General features: G+C 50.7%; 1 protein-coding gene across 5 annotated transcripts in view; it reads right to left on the bottom strand.

Annotated features, from left to right (window-relative positions):
• Positions 1-2,106: 2,106 nt before the first annotated feature.
• The window catches only part of bscl2 (BSCL2 lipid droplet biogenesis associated, seipin), a 48,314-nt gene continuing 31,611 nt past the window's right edge, over positions 2,107-18,809 (bottom strand). For 4 of the 5 annotated variants that reach the window (XM_072551074.1, XM_072551075.1, XM_072551076.1 and 1 more), the window contains one exon: positions 10,624-10,686. The gene's annotated coding sequence lies outside the window, so the exon portion shown is untranslated. Of the gene's footprint in view, positions 2,128-9,183; positions 9,250-10,623; positions 10,687-18,809 lie in introns of those variants that run through there. The other variant, XM_072551077.1, reaches the window with a different exon arrangement.

Raw genomic sequence — 18,809 nt, 5'->3', positions numbered from 1 at the left:
AGGCTCTCCTGGGACCGGGCAGTGACCTGTTACAGCAGGAGTGAGATACCCAACAGTGAAAAGGGGGAGAAAGAGAGAAACAGTTGGGAACGATGATCAGAAATGTAACGGATCTGGTGGTGCTCCAGCGCTATTCCTCCAGGAAGGAAGAAGCCAGCTCACCCACAATCTCACGTGCTCTCTCTCTCTTCCCCTACAATTGTCTCACAGCTTTTTATGTGCTCTTTACAAACACACCCCATATTGGTGATGGGCCCACGCTGCTGTGCTCACTGGGGCTTGGTACGGGAATGCTGAAGGCCCGGGATCCAGGGTTCTGAGCTGTCCAAACCAACCGGCACCGGAGGCGGCACATCCTCACCGGAATACCCGAACACTGCAAATCAGAACCAGCACACCATTGGTATTTACCGGGTACCACCCGCCATCCCCCTCCCCCGGCGCTCAGACCCACCCACACACCTCAGGGGAAATCTCTGCATCGCAATGGTGGGGGGGGGGGAAGGGGAAGAAGAAGGGGGGGGGGGGGAAGAAGGGAGGGAAGGGAGAAGGGGGGGGGGGAGAGAAGGGGAAGGGGGAGAAGAGGGGGAGAAGGGGGGAGAGGAGAGGAGAGGAGAGGACAGGACGGGGCAGTGGAGGAGGGTCTGGAAGCCGGGTACCTGTGCCTTCAGCCACACTGTGATTAGGCATCCCTCTCAGGAGAGTCTGGACGCTGGGTGTCTGGGTCGGTGTTACTGTGAGGGGGACAGCAGGATCAGAAGAGCCAACAGGTTAGACTGCCCTTGCCCCCCGCAGAAACACACCCACACTCTTCCCCGCCCCCCCCCAACTCAGGCAGACAGACAGACATAACCCCCAGACACACACAGCCACAGCCACAGCCACAGCTGCCCCTAAGGTATGACAGTAGCATCCACCCTCCATTACAAAGGTAGAAGACAGGTGGTGGTGGGTTGTTTTTCAGACTGGAGGCCTGTGACCAGTGGAGTGCCACAAGGATCGGTGCTGGGTCCTCTACTTTTTGTCATTTACATAAATGATTTGGATGTGAACATAAGAGGTACAGTTAGTAAGTTTGAAGATGACACCAAAATTGGAGGTGTAGTGGACAGCGAAGAGGGTTACCTCAGATTACAACAGGATCTGGACCAGATGGGCCAATGGGCTGAGAAGTGGCAGATGGAGTTTAATTCAGATAAATGTGAGGTGCTGCATTTTGGGAAAGCAAATCTTAGCAGGACTTATACACTTAATGGTAAGGTCCTGGGGAGTGTTGCTGAACAAAGAGACCTTGGAGTGGAGGTTCATAGCTCCTTGAAAGTGGAGTCACAGGTAGATAGGATAGTGAAGAAGGTGTTTGGTATGCTTTCCTTTATTGGTCAGAGTATTGAGTACAGGAGTTGGGAGGTCATGTTGCGGCTGTACAGGACATTGGTTACGCCACTGTTGGAATATTGCGTGCAATTCTGGTCTCCTTCCTATCGGAAAGATGTTGCGAAACTTGAAAGGGTTCAGAAAAGATTTACAAGGACGTTGCCAGGGTTGGAAGATCTGAGCTACAGGGAGAGGCTGAACAGACTGGGGCTGTTTTCCCTGGAGCATCGGAGGTTGAGGGGTGACCTTTTCGAGGTTTACAAAATCACGAGGGGCATAGATAGGATAAATAGACAAGGTCTTTTCCCTGGGGTGGGGGAGTACAGAACTAGAGGGCATAGGTTTAGGGTGAGAGGGGAAAGATATAAAAGAGACCTAAGGGGCAACTTTTTCACCCAGAGGGTGGTACGTGTATGGAATGAGCTGCCAGAGGATGTGGTGGAGGCTGGTGCAATGACAACATTTAAGAGGCATTTGGATGGGTATTATGAATAGGAAGGGTTTGGAGGGATATGGGCTGGGTGCTGGCAGGTGGGACTAGATTGGGTTGGGTTATCTGGGTCAGCATGGACGGGTTGGGCCGAAGGGTCTGTTTCCATGTGGTATGTTGGTATGACGATGTGAATCTATGACCCAACAGAGAGGAGGATAGAGGAAGGAAATATATCTCGGCTGTACCTTGATCAGAACGTTCGGAGTGGATTGAGGTGCGGTCCATTGCTCCAATGTTATCCAGCAACTTCCCGGAAACACCTGGCAGAATATGGACAAAGAGGAGACATCCTGTTAAATCTCCCGGGCCAACAAATCCATTAGCATTGCGGGAGGGAGAGACCTTTCAGCATCAGGGCAGGATGGCAAGAATGCCAAGAATGCCAGATCTCAAGGTATGGGGGGTGTTTTTAAAACAAAAACACTGCAGATGCTGGAATCCAAGGTAGACACGCAGGAGACTGGAGAAACACGGCAAGCCAGGCAACAGGTTAGGGTGGGTTCGCCATGGGAAATTGCCCCATCGTGCCCAGGGATGTGCAGGTTAGGGTGGATTGGCCGTGTTAAATTGTCCCACAGTGCCCAGGGATGTGCAGGTTAGGGTGGATTGGCCGTGCTAAATTGTCCCATAGTGCCCAGGGATGTGCAGGTTAGGGTGGATTGGCCGTGCTAAATTGTCCCATAGTGTCCAGGGATGTGCAGGTTAGGGTGGATTGGCCGTGCTAAATTGTCCCATAGTGCCCAGGGATGTGCAGGTTAGGGTGGATTGGCCGTGCTAAATTGTCCGATAGTGTCCAGGGATGTGCAGGTTAGGGTGGATTGGCCAAGGGAGACTGTCCCATAGTGCTCAGGGATGTGCGGGTTAGGGTGGATTGGCCGTGCTAAATTGCCCCATAGTGCCCAGGGATGTGCGGGTTAGGGTGGATTGGCCGTGCTAAATTGTCCCATAGTGCCCAGAGATGTGCGGGTTAGGGTGGATTGGCCACGCTAAATTGTCCCATGGTGTCCAGGGATGTGCGGGTGAGGGTGGATTGGCCGTGCTAAATTGTCCCATAGTGCCCAGGGATGTGCGGGTTAGGGTGGATTGGCCGTGCTAAATTGTCCCATAGTGCCCAGAGATGTGCGGGTTAGGGTGGATTGGCCGTGCTAAATTGTCCCATAGTGCCCAGGGATGTGCAGGTTAGGGTGGATTGGCCGTGCTAAATTGTCCCATAGTGCCCAGAGATGTGCGGGTTAGGGTGGATTGGCCGTGCTAAATTGTCCCATAGCGCCTGAAGGGCTCATGCCCGAAATGTCGATTCCCCTGCTCCTTGGATGCTGCCTGACCTGCTGCGCTTTTTCAGCAACACATTTTCAGCATGGGAAATTGTCCCATAGTGTCCAGGGACGTGCGGGTTAGGATGGATTGGCCAAGGGAGACTGTCCCATAGTGTCCAGGGATGTGCGGGTTAGGATGGATTGGCCAAGGGAGACTGTCCCATAGTGCCCAGGGATGTGTGGGTTAGGATGGATTGGCCAAGGGAGATTGTCCCATAGTGTGCAGGTTAGATGCATTAGTCAGGGGAAATGTAGTGTAATAGGGTAGGGGAATGGCTCTGGGTGGGTCACCCTTCGGAGGGCCAGGTGGGCCAAATGGCCTGTTTCCACACTGTCGGGATTCTATAGTGCCATAACCAACCATTCACAGCTAAGCTCTGCAGTGGTAGAATCCCTCCCGTGTGGAATCAGGCCATCCAGGGCCCCTCGAGTCCATGCCAACCCTCCAAAAAGAGTCCTGCCACATTCAGCTATGAATGGCGGCTTCCCAAATCTCCCCACCCTCGGTGATGGAGGAGCCCAGCACAGCAACGGCAGAGATGTTAAGCCCGAAGTGCCGAGTGGGTGATCCATCGCGGGCTCCTACACTGGTCCCCAGCATCACAGCCATTTCGATTCACTCCACGTGACATCAAGACACGGTTGGAGACACGATGCTGCAAAGGCGACGGGGCCCGCACAGCATCCTGGTAAAATCCAGAAGACTTGTGCTCCAGAACTTGCTGCTCCCCTAGCCATGTCTGCCAGTACAGTGACAACATGGACATCTGCCCAACAGTGTGGGAAAATCGCCCAGGTACGTCCTGTACATTAAAAAGCCGGACAAATCCAACCCGGCCAATTACCAGCCCATCAGTCTACTCTCTATCATCAGTAAAGTGATGGAAGGGGTCATCGACAGTGCTACCCAGCAGCCCCTGCTCAGCGACGCCCCGTTTGGCTTCCACTCAGCTCCCGACCTCATTACAGCCTCGGTTCAAACATGGACCAAAAGAACCGGAGGGGGAACCGGCTCCTTAAACAAACATTTTCTCCCGAGTGGCGCTGGCTTCCATGCCTTTGACCTTCTCCAGGGTGCCGTTGAACAAAGGTTTGCTACAAATGTACCCCCCCATTTCTTCGCTGCCCCACCTCAGACCGAGACGCTGACGTTGATTTGAAGTTGGTAAATGTTGACACTACCCAGGGCCCAACCTTTGACTGAACTAATCCCGTCCTTGTTCGTTTTACCAAAATGCAGTATCGCATATCTTTGAGTAAGGAATCAATTACCTTTCTGGTCAGCTACACTCAGGTTCACCAGCGACCTTAGACTTTAGCAATCACAGTTATAATTCTATGAATCATTATTGTCAGGCAGATAGACCTCCCTGTCTATATCCTTTCTTCACTGAAGCGGTTATTCGCATTGAGCACGGTCTCTCTCGCCCTTCCCAAATTTCTTCTGTTCCGCAGCAGGAATTGCTTTTGGGTGGGGGTCCATTCGGTCCATCTGCTCCGGCCTCGCATTTCTGCTCACTCACAATTCTTGGATGCTTGGGAGAGGGCGCAGAGGAGCTTCACCAGGTGGTTGCCCAGTATGGAGGGCGCTAGTTAATGAGTAGAAGATTCGGATTATTTTCAGTGGAAAGGAGGGTCTGGATCAGCACAGGTTTGGAGGGCCGAAGGGCCCGTTCCTGTGCTGTAAGGGTCTTTGTCCTGCCCCATCTCCCCACCTCATCTGCTAGTTTGGAATCTTTCCCTCAGTATCACACAGCGCGGATATAGACCCTTCGGTCTGAACATAATAGGGACATATGGAACAGGAGCTGGAGTAGGCCATTCGGCCCCTCAAGCCTGTCCCTGCCATTCAATAAGATGGTGGCTGATCTTTCCGTGGACTCAGCGCTGCCTGCTCACCGTAACCCTTCATTCCTTCATTGTTCAGAACTCTATCTCTGCTGTAAAAACATTCAGCGAGGTAAGTCTCAACTGGGCAGGGAATTCCACAGATTCCCAACCCTCCGGGCGAAGGTGTCCCTCCTCAGCTCAGTCCGAAACCTGTTCTCCTTTATTTTGAGGCCGTGCCCCTGGTTCTAGTTGCAGTGGAAACAGCCTCCCTGCTTCCATCGTATCCACTCCCTTCACCATTTTATTTGTTTCTATAAGATTCTCACTGTCCTAAAACCCAATGAGGATAATCCCAGGCTCCTCATTCTCTCCTCATAAGCCAACCCTGGAACCAACCTCCTCTGCAACCCCCCGTCCAGTGCCAGTCCATCCTTTCTCAAGTAAGGAGACCCAAACTGTCCACAGTAATCCAGGTGTGGCCTCACCAGCACCTTGTACAGCCGCAGCATAACCTTCCTGCTTTTAAACTCCGTCCCTCTCGCAATGAAGGACAGTATTCCATTCAGCATCTTCGATACCTGCAAACTAACCATCTGTGCTTCAAGGACACCCATGTCCCTCTGTACAGCAGCATCCGCAATCTTTCACCATTACAGTAAGAGTCCTTTTTGTTTCCTGTCAGAGTGGATCTTGCGTGTGTTAATCCAGCTTCTCCCTTCACCACTCCTGTGCGACTGATGTCTGATGGGCTGAATGGCCCACTGGAGGGATTCTATGAATTGCTAAGTTCCTTTCTGTTGCACCTTTATTCTCTTCGAATAATACTGTTTTCCCTTCCCCACTGAACATTTTTACACATTACCCTTCATTGGCCACTACTCACCTATCACTATCTCTCTGTAAGCCGCACCTATCCTTCTCACAATCTGCCTTTCCACATATTTTTGTGTTGTTGGCAACTTTGGTCACAGTTATAGAGCTGTACAGCACGGAGACAGACCCTTCGGTCCAACCTGTCCATGCTGACCAGATATCCCAACCCAATCTAGTCCCATCTGCCAACATTTGGCCCATATCCCTCCAAACCCTTCCTATTCATATATCCATCCAGATGCCTTTTAAATGTTGTCATTGTACCAGCCTCCACCACATCCTCTGGCAGCTCGTTCCATACACATACCGCCCCCTGGGTGAAAACGTTGCCCCTTAGGTCCCTTTTATATCTTTCCCCCTCTCAACCTAAACCTATGCCCTCTAGTTTTGAACTCCCCCTACCCCAGGTCTAATTAATCTAGACCTAATTAGATTAGGTCTAATCACCCTATCCATGCCCCTGATGATTTTGTAAACCTCTATAAGGTCACCCCTCAGCTTCCGATGCTCCAGGGAAAACAGCCCCAGCCTATCCAACCTCTCCTTATACCTCAAACCCTCCTACATCTTTTGCGTCTTTTCTGAACCCTTTCAAGTTTCACAACATCCTTCCTATCGCAGGGAGACCAGAATTGCACACAATATTCCAACAGTGGCCTAACCAATGTCCTGTACAGCCGCAACATGATCTCCCAACTCCTGTACTCAGTACTCTGACCAATAAAGGAAAGCATACCAAACGCCTTCTTCACTATCCTATCTACCTGCGGCTCTACTTTCAAGGTGCTATGAACCTCCACTCCAAGGTCTCTTTGTTCAGCAACACTCCCCAGGCTGTTACCATTAAGGGTATAAGTCCTGCCCTGATTTGCTTTTCCTCACATTGATCGAAATTTATCTCCATTTGCTTTCTTCTTCCAAAGTGATTAACGTATAAACAGTGGTGCTCCCAGCACAGTGTGGAACTCCACTGGACACGGTCACTTTGGAGGGAAGAGGCTTTGCCAGGATTCTTGACGGGATTGATTACAGACGTATGTAGACGCCCCCACCCCCCCAGTTCAGCAGCTGCCCACATGAAGATTTTCTCTCCTCTGCACCTGCTCCCGGTGAACTGTACACACTGCTGCTACTGAACGTCGGTGGTGGAGGGACTGGGGAACGTGGTGCTAATTGAGCAGGGGGCTGCTTTGTCCCTGGATGGGAGTGTTGGCAGGTACGCACTTCTGACTTGTGCCTCGTAGATAGTGTAAGGGCTTTCAGGGGGAGGAGGGGAGAGAGCCACGCACAGCAGCACCCCAGCCTCCCATCCTGCCCTTGCAGCCGTGGTATTTCTGGCTAGTTTGGCCAGAATCTGCTCTTCATTTTCTGGTTTTAACCGTCTGATGTTAATCAAGAATCCAATAGTTCATTAAGGGAGCTTTTATTATGGTGGAAACACCGCTAGTCGGAACGTTTTCATTTCTTTATAGCGAGTTTTGAGAAGACCCCTTTGCATCATGGTAGCCCACAAACCCACCAACTCACTAGAACAGCAGCTAATGAACTTGAAAGACCATATTCAGACAACAAGCAAAACTAATATCTTTTACAAAATACCTTGCAAGAACTGTAACAAACACTACATTGGACAAACAGGCAGAAAACTAGCCACCAGGATACATGAACATCAACTAGCCACAAAGAGACATGACCCACTCTCGTTAGTATCCTTACATACAGATGAGGAAGGACACTACTTTGACTGGGACAACACATCCATCCTAGGACACGCCAAACAGAGACATGCACGAGAATTCCTAGAAGCATGGCATTCCAACCTGAACTCCATCAGCAAACACATCGAGTTAGGCCCCATCTAACACCCCCTGAGAAAAGGAACAGGAAGTGACATCACCACAGAAAATTGCGTCACCGACCCAAAGAAACCCAAACATTTAAAATAGAAAGCAGGAATTATCAACAGTGCTTCGTCCGGAGGCCTACGGAAGATGTTATCTAGTATGGTGATGAAACGTCTGAAAAATGAACCTTCCGGCTCAGCGAGCAAACTTACATTGTTTATTTTTCTGAAACGATCTTGTCCTTCTGAATGTCCGTACTGCTGGACTTCATATTTGACTAATTCAATTTTTCCTCAGAATTTTTACTCAAGAATCTGTACCTAGGTACCTTGTACCTCAGATGGCATCATGTAAAATTTTCACTGTACTCATGTGAATATGTGTGACAATAAAGTTTATTCAATCTCTAAAAGCAAAAGATTTACAAGGATGTTGCCAGGGTTGGAGGATCTGAGCTACAGGGAGAGGCTGAACAGGCTGGGGCTGTTTTCCCTGGAGCGTCGGAGGCTGAGGGGTGACCTTATAGAGGTTTACAAAACCATGAGGGACATGGATAGAATAAATAGACAAAGTCTTTCTCTCAGGGTAGGGGAGTTCAAAACTAGAGGGTGTAGGTTTAAGGTGAGAGGGGAAAGATTTCAAAGGGACCTTGAGGGGCAGCTTTTTCACACAGAGGGTGGTATGTGTATGGAATGAGCTGCCAGAGGAAGTGGTGGAGGCTGGTATAATTGCAACATTTAAGAGGCATTTGGATGGGTATATGAATAGGAAGGGTTTGGAGGGATGTGGGCCAAATGCTGGCAAATGGGACTGGATTAGGTTGGGATATCGGGTCGGTATGGACAAGTTGGGCCGAAGTCTGTTTCCGTGCTGTACATCCCTATGATTCTGGATTAGTGGTGCTGGAAGAGCACAGCAGTTCAGGCAGCATCTGAGCAGTAAAAATTGACATTTCGGGCAAAAGCCCTTCATCAGGAACCTGATGAAGGACTTTTGCCCGAAACGTCGATTTTACTGCGCCTCGGATGCTGCCTGAACTGCTGTGCTCTTCCAGCACCACTAATCCAGAATCTGGTTTCCAGTATCTGCAGTCATTGTTTTTACCCTGTACAGCTCTATGAGTCTATCTACCACACTCCCCTCATCTACCCCGTTACCTCCTGAATGAATGCAGTAAGATCAGTCAAATGTGACGTCCCCTTTTGGAATCTGTTCCATTATCTTTCCTATTGCTGATGCAGACTGCTCCCTGGTGCCCTGGACTTGTTCAGACTCATTGTTAAAACTATGAGACACTTTGACGAGTTATCCACTTCCCCAGTTCTGCTTTCTAATGAGTGTTTTATACACACTGAATACAATCTCAGCAAGGCCTTCCACAATGGCCTTCAGGACGTCCATCTGGGCCAGGCACTGTTTGAGGGAGCAATACTTAGCGAATTAGAAATTGTACCTTTCATTGACTGCTCAGACTTCAAGGAGGCACGCTCGAGCCTTCCAGAACCTTCCGCCGACACTTCTGAAAAACATTCAGATGATTAGATCCTGTACCTTCCTCACAATTATAGAGGTTTCTAACATCACGAGGAGGATAGATAAGACACTCCCTTGGTGGGAGAGTTCAAAACTAGGGGGCAATCATGAAGGTGAGAGGGGAGAGATTTGAAAAGGACACGGGGGCAACTTTATTATTTAAAAAAAAGAGTGATGGAGTGAACTTTCAGAGGAATTGGCTGATGTGGATACAGTTACAGTGCGTAAAAAACACTTGCATAAGTTCATAAGTCGGAAAGGTTTGGAGGGATATGGGCCAGGAGCAGGCAGGTGGGACTAGTTTAGATTAGACAGATACTCTACAGCATGGAAACAGGCCCTTTAGCCCAACAAGTCCACACTGACCCTCCAAACAGCAACCCACCCAGACCCATTCCCCTACAATTTAACACGGCCAATTCACTCTAACCTGCACATCTTTGGATTGTGGGAGGAAATCCCACACAGACACGGGGAGAATGTGCAAACTCCACACAGACAGTCGCCTGAGGCTGGAATCGAACCTGGGACCCAGGCGCTGTGAGGCAGCAGTGCTAACCACTGAGCCACCGTGCTGATGTCAGATTGAAGGGTGTGTGTGACTCTGTGCTCACACACTGTGTGACTCGATTGCTCCACTACGCGTCTAGGACATAGCAGTTTGTCACCCAGGCGGGGATCCTTCGGCCTATCTGCCCTACACTGATGTCAGTGCTCCACGCCATCCCTGCCCCAACTTCTCTCTGTATTCCTCTCCCCCCCGTGTTCCTTCTGTCGACAGTACACGTCACTCTTTGTGGGGGTGAGTCCCACACACTTCCCCCACTCTTTGGGGAGACCACGTTTCCCCTGAATTCCCGATTGGATTCATTAGTGACTATCCTGCTTGGTATTCACTTTGTTGTGGGGGGGAAACAGGGGAGTTTTTTTTTAAAAACACTGGCTTCAGCACTTTCGCCAGGGACTCTGCACACCAGCCCCTTGTTATGTTCTTTCGAGAACAAGCTGCTTATCGTGACTGCGAGTGTGGCCCAGCTAAGATTTCATCCAAGTTTAACATCAGTTCTCCGCACCTCTGCAAACGAACCCCAGGGTTTGGTCGATTCCTTGTTAACATCTGTTGACACCTTCAGGTGATTTGTTTTTGTAACTTTTTTTTTGGTTTAGTGTCTGTCTTCTGCCACATGAGAAACCATTCCAATTTCAGTTTGACAGTTTTATAAACCTGCAGGGGGTGGTGCTCCTGCACCCCTGTCCCTCGAGGGGGGAGAGGTTTACAGGTTTGGAAGCGACTGGTGATGCAGCCGCGGTGCATTTAGACAATGAATCAATCGATTAATTAATTAACTGGGACTCATACCTCTTCCAGACTGATCCAACTTTACCGAGTTGGTCTCCACTCTTCCCAGAGGGTCCTGTGCTCCTGAAAAACACAAGGTCAAGTTCAGGTAATTGGATCGTGTTCACATACCACACAGCTCCCATAGGGGTGAGCAACGTATAGAATTTATAACCCACGCACACCCGTCCACCTCCAACGGGTCCAACTCCTTCCTTTCGTAGGATCCTGATAGGGTGGAAGCCAGCCATTCGGCCCGTCGAGTCCACGCTGACCTTCCAAAGGTGGTTTCCCAGAGCCACCTAACCACACCTCCCCCCCCCCCCCACCCTACTCCTGCCAGCCTGCATTTCTCACAGCTAACCTGCCTGGACTGCACATCCCTGGGCACTATGGGACAATTTCCCACCAATCCACCCTAACCTGCACACCCCTGGGCACATAGGGACAATTTCCCACCAATCCACCCTAACCTGCACATCCCTGGGCACTATGGGACAATTTCCCACCAATCCACCCTAACCTGCACATCCCTGGGCACTATGGGACAATTTCCCACCAATCCACCCTAACCTGCACATCCCTGGGCACTATGGAACAATTTCCCACCAATCCACCCTAACCTGCACATCCCTGGGCACTATGGGACAATTTCCCACCAATCCACCCTAACCTGCACATCCCTGGGCACTATGGGACAATTTCCCACCAACCCACCCTAACCTGCACATCCCTGGGCACTATGGGACAATTTCCCACCAACCCACCCTAACCTGCACATCCCTGGGCACTATGGGACAATTTCCCACCAACCCACCCTAACCTGCACATCCCTGGGCACTATGGGACAATTTCCCACCAACCCACCCTAACCTGCACATCCCTGGGCACTATGGGACAATTTCCCACCAACCCACCCTAACCTGCACATCCCTGGGCACTATGGGACAATTTCCCACCAACCCACCCTAACCTGCACATCCCTGGGCACTCTGGGACAATTTCCCACCAATCCACCCTAACCTGCACATCCCTGGGCACTCTGGGACAATTTCCCACCAATCCACCCTAACCTGCTCATCCCTGGGCACTATGGGACAATTTCCCACCAATCCACCCTAACCTGCACATCCCTGGGCACTATGGGACAATTTCCCACCAATCCACCCTAACCTGCACATCCCTGGGCACTATGGGACAATTTCCCACCAATCCACCCTAACCTGCACATCCCTGGGCACTATGGGACAATTTCCCACCAATCCACCCTAACCTGCACATCCCTGGACACTATGGGACAATTTCCCACCAATCCACCCTAACCTGCACATCCCTGGACACTATGGGACAATTTCCCACCAATCCACCCTAACCTGCACATCCCTGGACACTATGGGACAATTTCCCACCAATCCACCCTAACCTGCACATCCCTGGACACTATGGGACAATTTCCCACCAATCCACCCTAACCTGCACATCCCTGGACACTATGGGACAATTTCCCACCAATCCACCCTAACCTGCACATCCCTGGACACTATGGGACAATTTCCCACCAATCCACCCTAACCTGCACATCCCTGGACACTATGGGACAATTTCCCACCAATCCACCCTAACCTGCACATCCCTGGACACTATGGGACAATTTCCCACCAATCCGCCCTAACCTGCACATTCCTGGGCACTATGGGACAATTTAGCACGGCCAATCCACCCTAACCTGCACATCCCAGGGCACTATGGGACAATTTAGCACGGCCAACCCACCCTAACCTGCACATCCCTGGACACTATGGGACAATTTCCCACCAATCCACCCTAACCTGCACATTCCTGGGCACTATGGGACAATTTCCCACCAATCCACCCTAACCTGCACATTCCTGGGCACTATGGGACAATTTCCCACCAATCCACCCTAACCTGCACATCCCAGGACACTCTGGGACAATTTCCCACCAATCCACCCTAACCTGCACATTCCTGGGCACTATGGGACAATTTAGCACGGCCAATCCACCCTAACCTGCACATCCCTGGGCACTATGGGACAATTTAGCACGGCCAATCCACCCTAACCTGCACATCCCTGGGCACTATGGGACAATTTAGCATGGCCAATCCACCCTAACCTGCACATCCCTGAGCACTATGGGACAATTTAGCACGGCCAATCCACCCTAACCTGCACATCCCTGGGCACTATGGGACAATTTAGCATGGCCAATCCACCCTAACCAGCACATCTCTGAGCACTATGGGACAATTTAGCACGGCCAATCCACCCTAACCTGCACATCCCTGGGCACTATGGGACAATTTAGCACGGCCAATCCACCCTAACCTGCACATCCCTGGGCACTATGGGACAATTTAGCACGGCCAATCCACCCTAACCTGCACATCCCTGGGCACTATGGGACAATTTAGCATGGCCAATCCACCCTAACCTGCACATCCCTGAGCACTATGGGACAATTTAGCACGGCCAATCCACCCTAACCTGCACATCCCTGGGCACTATGGGACAATTTAGCATGGCCAATCCACCCTAACCAGCACATCTCTGAGCACTATGGGACAATTTAGCACGGCCAATCCACCCTAACCTGCACATCCCTGGGCACTATGGGACAATTTAGCACGGCCAATCCACCCTAACCTGCACATCCCTGGGCACTATGGGACAATTTAGCACGGCCAATCCACCCTAACCTGCACATCCCTGGGCACTATGGGACAATTTAGCACGGCCAATCCACCCTAACCTGCACATCCCTGGGCACTATGGGACAATTTAGCACGGCCAATCCACCCTAACCTGCACATCCCTGGGCACTATGGGACAATTTAGCACGGCCAATCCACCCTAACCTGCACATCCCTGGGCACTATGGGACAATTTAGCATGGCCAATCCACCCTAACCTGCACATCCCTGGGCACCATGGGACAATTTAGCATGGCCAACCCACCCTAACCTGCACATCCCTGGGCACTATGGGACAATTTAGCACGGCCAATCCACCCTAACCTGCACATCCCTGGGCACCATGGGACAATTTAGCACGGCCAATCCACCCTAACCTGCACATCCCTGGGCACCATGGGACAATTTAGCATGGCCAATCCACCCTAACCTGCACATCCCTGGGCACTATGGGACAATTTAGCATGGCCAATCCACCCTAACCTGCACATCCCTGGGCACTATGGGACAATTTAGCACGGCCAATCCACCCTAACCTGCACATCCCTGGGCACTATGGGACAATTTAGCACGGCCAATCCACCCTAACCTGCACATCCCTGGGCACTATGGGACAATTTAGCATGGCCAATCCACCCTAACCTGCACATCCCTGGGCACTATGGGACAATTTAGCATGGCCAACCCACCCTAACCTGTACATCCCTGGGCACTATGGGACAATTTAGCATGGCCAATCCACCCTAACCTGCACATCCCTGGGCACTATGGGACAATTTAGCACGGCCAATCCACCCTAACCTGCACATCCCTGGGCACTATGGGACAATTTAGCATGGCCAATCCACCCTAACCTGCACATCCCTGGGCACTATGGGACAATTTAGCACGGCCAATCCACCCTAACCTGCACATCCCTGGGCACTATGGGACAATTTAGCACGGCCAATCCACCCTAACCTGCACATCCCTGGGCACTATGGGACAATTTAGCACGGCCAATCCACCCTAACCTGCACATCCCTGGGCACTATGGGACAATTTAGCATGGCCAATCCACCCTAACCTGCACATCCCTGGGCACTATGGGACAATTTAGCACGGCCAATCCACCCTAACCTGCACATCCCTGGGCACTATGGGACAATTTAGCACGGCCAATCCACCCTAACCTGCACATCCCTGGGCACTATGGGACAATTTAGCATGGCCAATCCACCCTAACCTGCACATCCCTGGGCACTATGGGACAATTTAGCATGGCCAACCCACCCTAACCTGTACATCCCTGGGCACTATGGGACAATTTAGCATGGCCAATCCACCCTAACCTGCACATCCCTGGGCACTATGGGACAATTTAGCACGGCCAATCCACCCTAACCTGCACATCCCTGGGCACTATGGGACAATTTAGCATGGCCAATCCACCCTAACCTGCACATCCCTGGGCACTATGGGACAATTTAGCACGGCCAATCCACCCTAACCTGCACATCCCTGGGCACTATGGGACAATTTAGCATGGCCAATCCACCCTAACCTGCACATCCCTGGGCACTATGGGACAATTTAGCACGGCCAATCCACCCTAACCTGCACATCCCTGGGCACTATGGGACAATTTAGCATGGCCAACCCACCCTAACCTACACATCTTTGCTGTAAATTAAAGTACTTGCAGGAAACTCACACAGACACGGTGGGGTGGGGTGGGGGTGGGACTGGGGGTGGGGGGGGAAGAATGTGCAAACTCCACGCAGCCAGTTGCCCGAGGGTGGGATCGAACCTGACTCCCTGGTGCTGGGAGGCAGCAGTGCTAACCATTGAGCCCCCCGTGCTGCTCCATCTATCTCCCCCGCGTTTCTATCCAGCTTCCCCTTTAAGTGCATCCAGACTATTCACGGCCATCGGTCCATGGAGGGGGTGGGAACGGGGGGGGGACTCTGTATCATGGCGGAAGTGGGTACTGCGGATGCTGGAGCTTAGAGACAAGATCAGAGCGGTGCTGGAAAAGCACAGCATCCAAGGAGGAGGTAAATCGACGTTCCGGTCCAAAGCCCTTTGTCAGGAATGAGGCTGGGAGTCGGGGGGGGAGGTGGAGAGATAAATGGGCTCCACAAGATGCCCATTCTCTGGGTAAATCAGTCTGCCCTGAATGGATTTCGCCGTTACCGTCTTCTATAGGGGAGCCCCCAGTTCTGATCTCCCAGTACCATCTTCTCTCTCCCTCTGCCGACTGTCCCCTTCATCGCCTTAAGGCCCTTGATCGATCATCCCCGTGACCGTCTCGATGTTAACAGAACAGAACCACTGTCTGTTCAATTTTCTTTCCTCATGGGTGCAATCTCTCAGCTCTGGCGGCATCATTCCCTCCTCTCCCACCCCCCCACCCCCCTCCACCCTCCCCACCTCCACCCCCACCTGAATAAAACAGAGAGCAGAACTGCTCAGCAGTTTCAGAAGGCAGTTGGGGAACTGGGCAATAAACCCTGGGCCCAGTCAGTGACGGCCACATCCTCCCAGGTTAGTGTTGAAAATAAATGACTCCGCTAGTGTCATCTTAACCAAGGTCTACTACAAGTTCAAAACCGCTTTTCCACAAATGAATCTCAGTTTTGTTTCTGCTTTTGGGGGCTGATCAACGCGTGATGCTATTTTGAGAGTCTGTGGCCCCTGACCTCTCTGTTCCTCCCCCCCACCCCACCACCGACTTACACTCACTTTCCGAGCAGTGTCCAACCACCTTCTCCTTCCCACCAAAACACATCACCTCAAATTTATTCACCTTGAAATCCATCTGCCGTCCTCCAGTGGCTCGCTCTTCTTTTTTCCCTAGATCACCCCCAATTTGTGTCACATGGGCACTTTGAAAGGTGACTGCCAAATCCCAAATGTTTGCATTTTCCATCATCCTGTACAAATACAGGACTCACTCTCTCTGTCTGCTATCCCTCCAGGGCTAACTTTGCTTTTGTACGCTTTACAGTGCCTCTTAAGAGTCACACAGCACAGAAACAGACCCTTCGGCCCAACCTGTCAATGACGACCATAAACCCAAACTAATCCAGTCCCCACTTGCCTGCTCCTGGCCCATATCCCTCCAAACCTTTTCCTGTTCATGTCCTTATCCAAAAGCCCTTTAAATGTTGTAACTGTACCCACAATCCCCCCACTTCCTCAGGATCTTCATTCCACACACGAACCACCCTCTTGTGTAAAAGACTTGCCCCGCATCACTTTTTAAAATCTTTCCCCTCTCACCTTAAAACGTACCCCCTAGGCTTGAAGCCACCCCCACCATAAATGGAAAAGACACCTGCCATTGACTCGATCTGTACCCCTCATTATTTTATAAACTTCCATAAGGTCCCCTCTCAACCTACGCTCCAGTGAAAACTTTCCCAACCTATCCAGCCTCTCCTCATAACCCAAACCCTCCGAACCCGGCAACATCCTGGTAAATCTCTTCTCCAGCTTAGCAATATCCTTCCTTTCCTCACTAACTACCTCTCATAATGCACTGAGGCAAGGCAGCTGGACTAGGACTTTTCAAAATCTAAATACATTACATCTAGCAAGTTACCCTTATCGAGCTCTCCTCAGTAAGAAGATTGGTTAAATGCCAGGTGTGCTTTTTGGAATCTGTTCTGATTGTTTGTTATATCTTAGGCTCCTGGATGATTTGGATGTCAACATAAGAGGTACAGTTAGTAAGTTTGCAGAGGACACCAAAATTGGAGGTGTAGTGGACAGTGAAGAAGGTTACCTCAGATTACAACAGGATCTGGACCAGATGGGCCAATGGGCTGAGAAGTGGCAGATGGTATTTAATTCAGATAAATGCGAGGTGCTGCATTTTGGGAAAGTAAATCTTAGCAGGACTTATACACTTAATGGTAAGGACCTAGGGAGCGTTGCTGAACAAAGAGACCTTGGAGTGCAGGTTCATAGCTCCTTGAAAGTGGAGTCACAGGTAGATAGGATAGTGAAGAAGGCGTTTGGTATGCTTTCCTTTATTGGTCAGAGTATTGAGTACAGGAGTTGGGAGGTCATGTTGCGGCTGTACAGGACATTGGTTAGGCCACTGTTGGAATATTGTGTGCGATTCTGGTCCCCTTCCTATCGGAAAGATGTTGTGAAACTTGAAAGGGTTCAGAAAAGATTTACAAGGATGTTGCCAGGGTTGGAGGAGTCTGAGCTACAGGGAGAGGCTGAACAGGCTGGGGCTGTTTTCCCTGGAGCGTCGGAGGCTGAGGGGTGACCTTTTAGAGGTTTATAAAATTATGAGGGGCATGGATAGGGTAAAATAGACAAAGTCTTTTCCCTGGGGTCGGGGAGTCCAAAATGAGAGGGCATAGGTTTTGGGTGAAAGGGGAAAGATATAAAAGAGACCTAAGGGGCAACTTTTTCACGCAGAGGGTGGTACGTGTATTGAATGAGCTGCCAGAGGATGTGGTGGAGGCTGGTACAATTGCAACATTTAAGAGGCATTTGGATGGGGTATATGAATAGGAAGGGTTTGGAGGGATATGGGCCGGGTGCTGGCAGGTGGGACTAGATTGGGTTGGGATATCTGATCAGCATGGACGGGTTGGACCGAAGGGTCTGTTTCCATGCTGCACATCTCTATGACTCTATGACTTTGTGTTTCTGTTAAGACCTTTAAATAAGGATTTCATCATTGTTCCTATGACTAATACCAACTGGTGCCTGGATTTCTGCTTACCTGAGTGTTTTTAAACACATGGAATACAGATTCTGCCATGTCTTTCCAAATTGCTTTTAATACCTCTAAATGTAAGCAATTTGGACGAGCCTTTTTTTTTTGAGTGGGGCGGGGGGGTGGGGGGGGCAATGTTACGTGACTTGGAAAGTGTACCTCTCTCTCAGTCTGCCAGGGGCTGTGGTCCTGCCTTCCAGAACCTTCCATCGACACGACTGGAAAATATTCACAATATTCTCAGAGGATTGGATTCGGGATCTGATCAAACCACGTGCAACTTTTAAAAGAGTCCAGCACCTCTCCTTCTGTAATAAGGACACTTCTCAAGAAATCGCTATTTGTTTCTCTAGCAGGCGGGGGCAAGATTTAAAAGGGACTGAAGGGGAAATTTCTTTCACACAGAGGGTGGTGCGTGTATGGAATGAGCTGCCAGAGGAAGCGATGGAGACTGGTACTATTACAATATTCAAAAGGGACCTAGTAGGGGACATGGACAGGAAGGGTTAAAGAGGGCTATGGGCCAGGCGCTGGGAAAGGCAGAACGAGTTCAGTTTGGTAAGAGACTCGTACAGCACTGACGCAGACCCTTCGGCCTAACTTGTCCATGGCGACCAGACATCCTAAACTGAACCGGTCCCGTTCTCCAGCATTTGGAAATATCCCTCCAAACCCTTCCTATTCCTGGAGTGGTCCAAACACCCTGGAAATTTTGTAATGGTACCAGCCTCGGGTCGTTTCCTCGGGCAGCTCAGTGCCTACATGCAGC

Source organism: Chiloscyllium punctatum, chromosome 31 (genome assembly GCF_047496795.1).
Source record: "Chiloscyllium punctatum isolate Juve2018m chromosome 31, sChiPun1.3, whole genome shotgun sequence".
Taxonomy (NCBI): Eukaryota; Metazoa; Chordata; class Chondrichthyes; order Orectolobiformes; family Hemiscylliidae; genus Chiloscyllium; species Chiloscyllium punctatum.
This window is presented reverse-complemented; position numbering and strand designations above follow the sequence as displayed.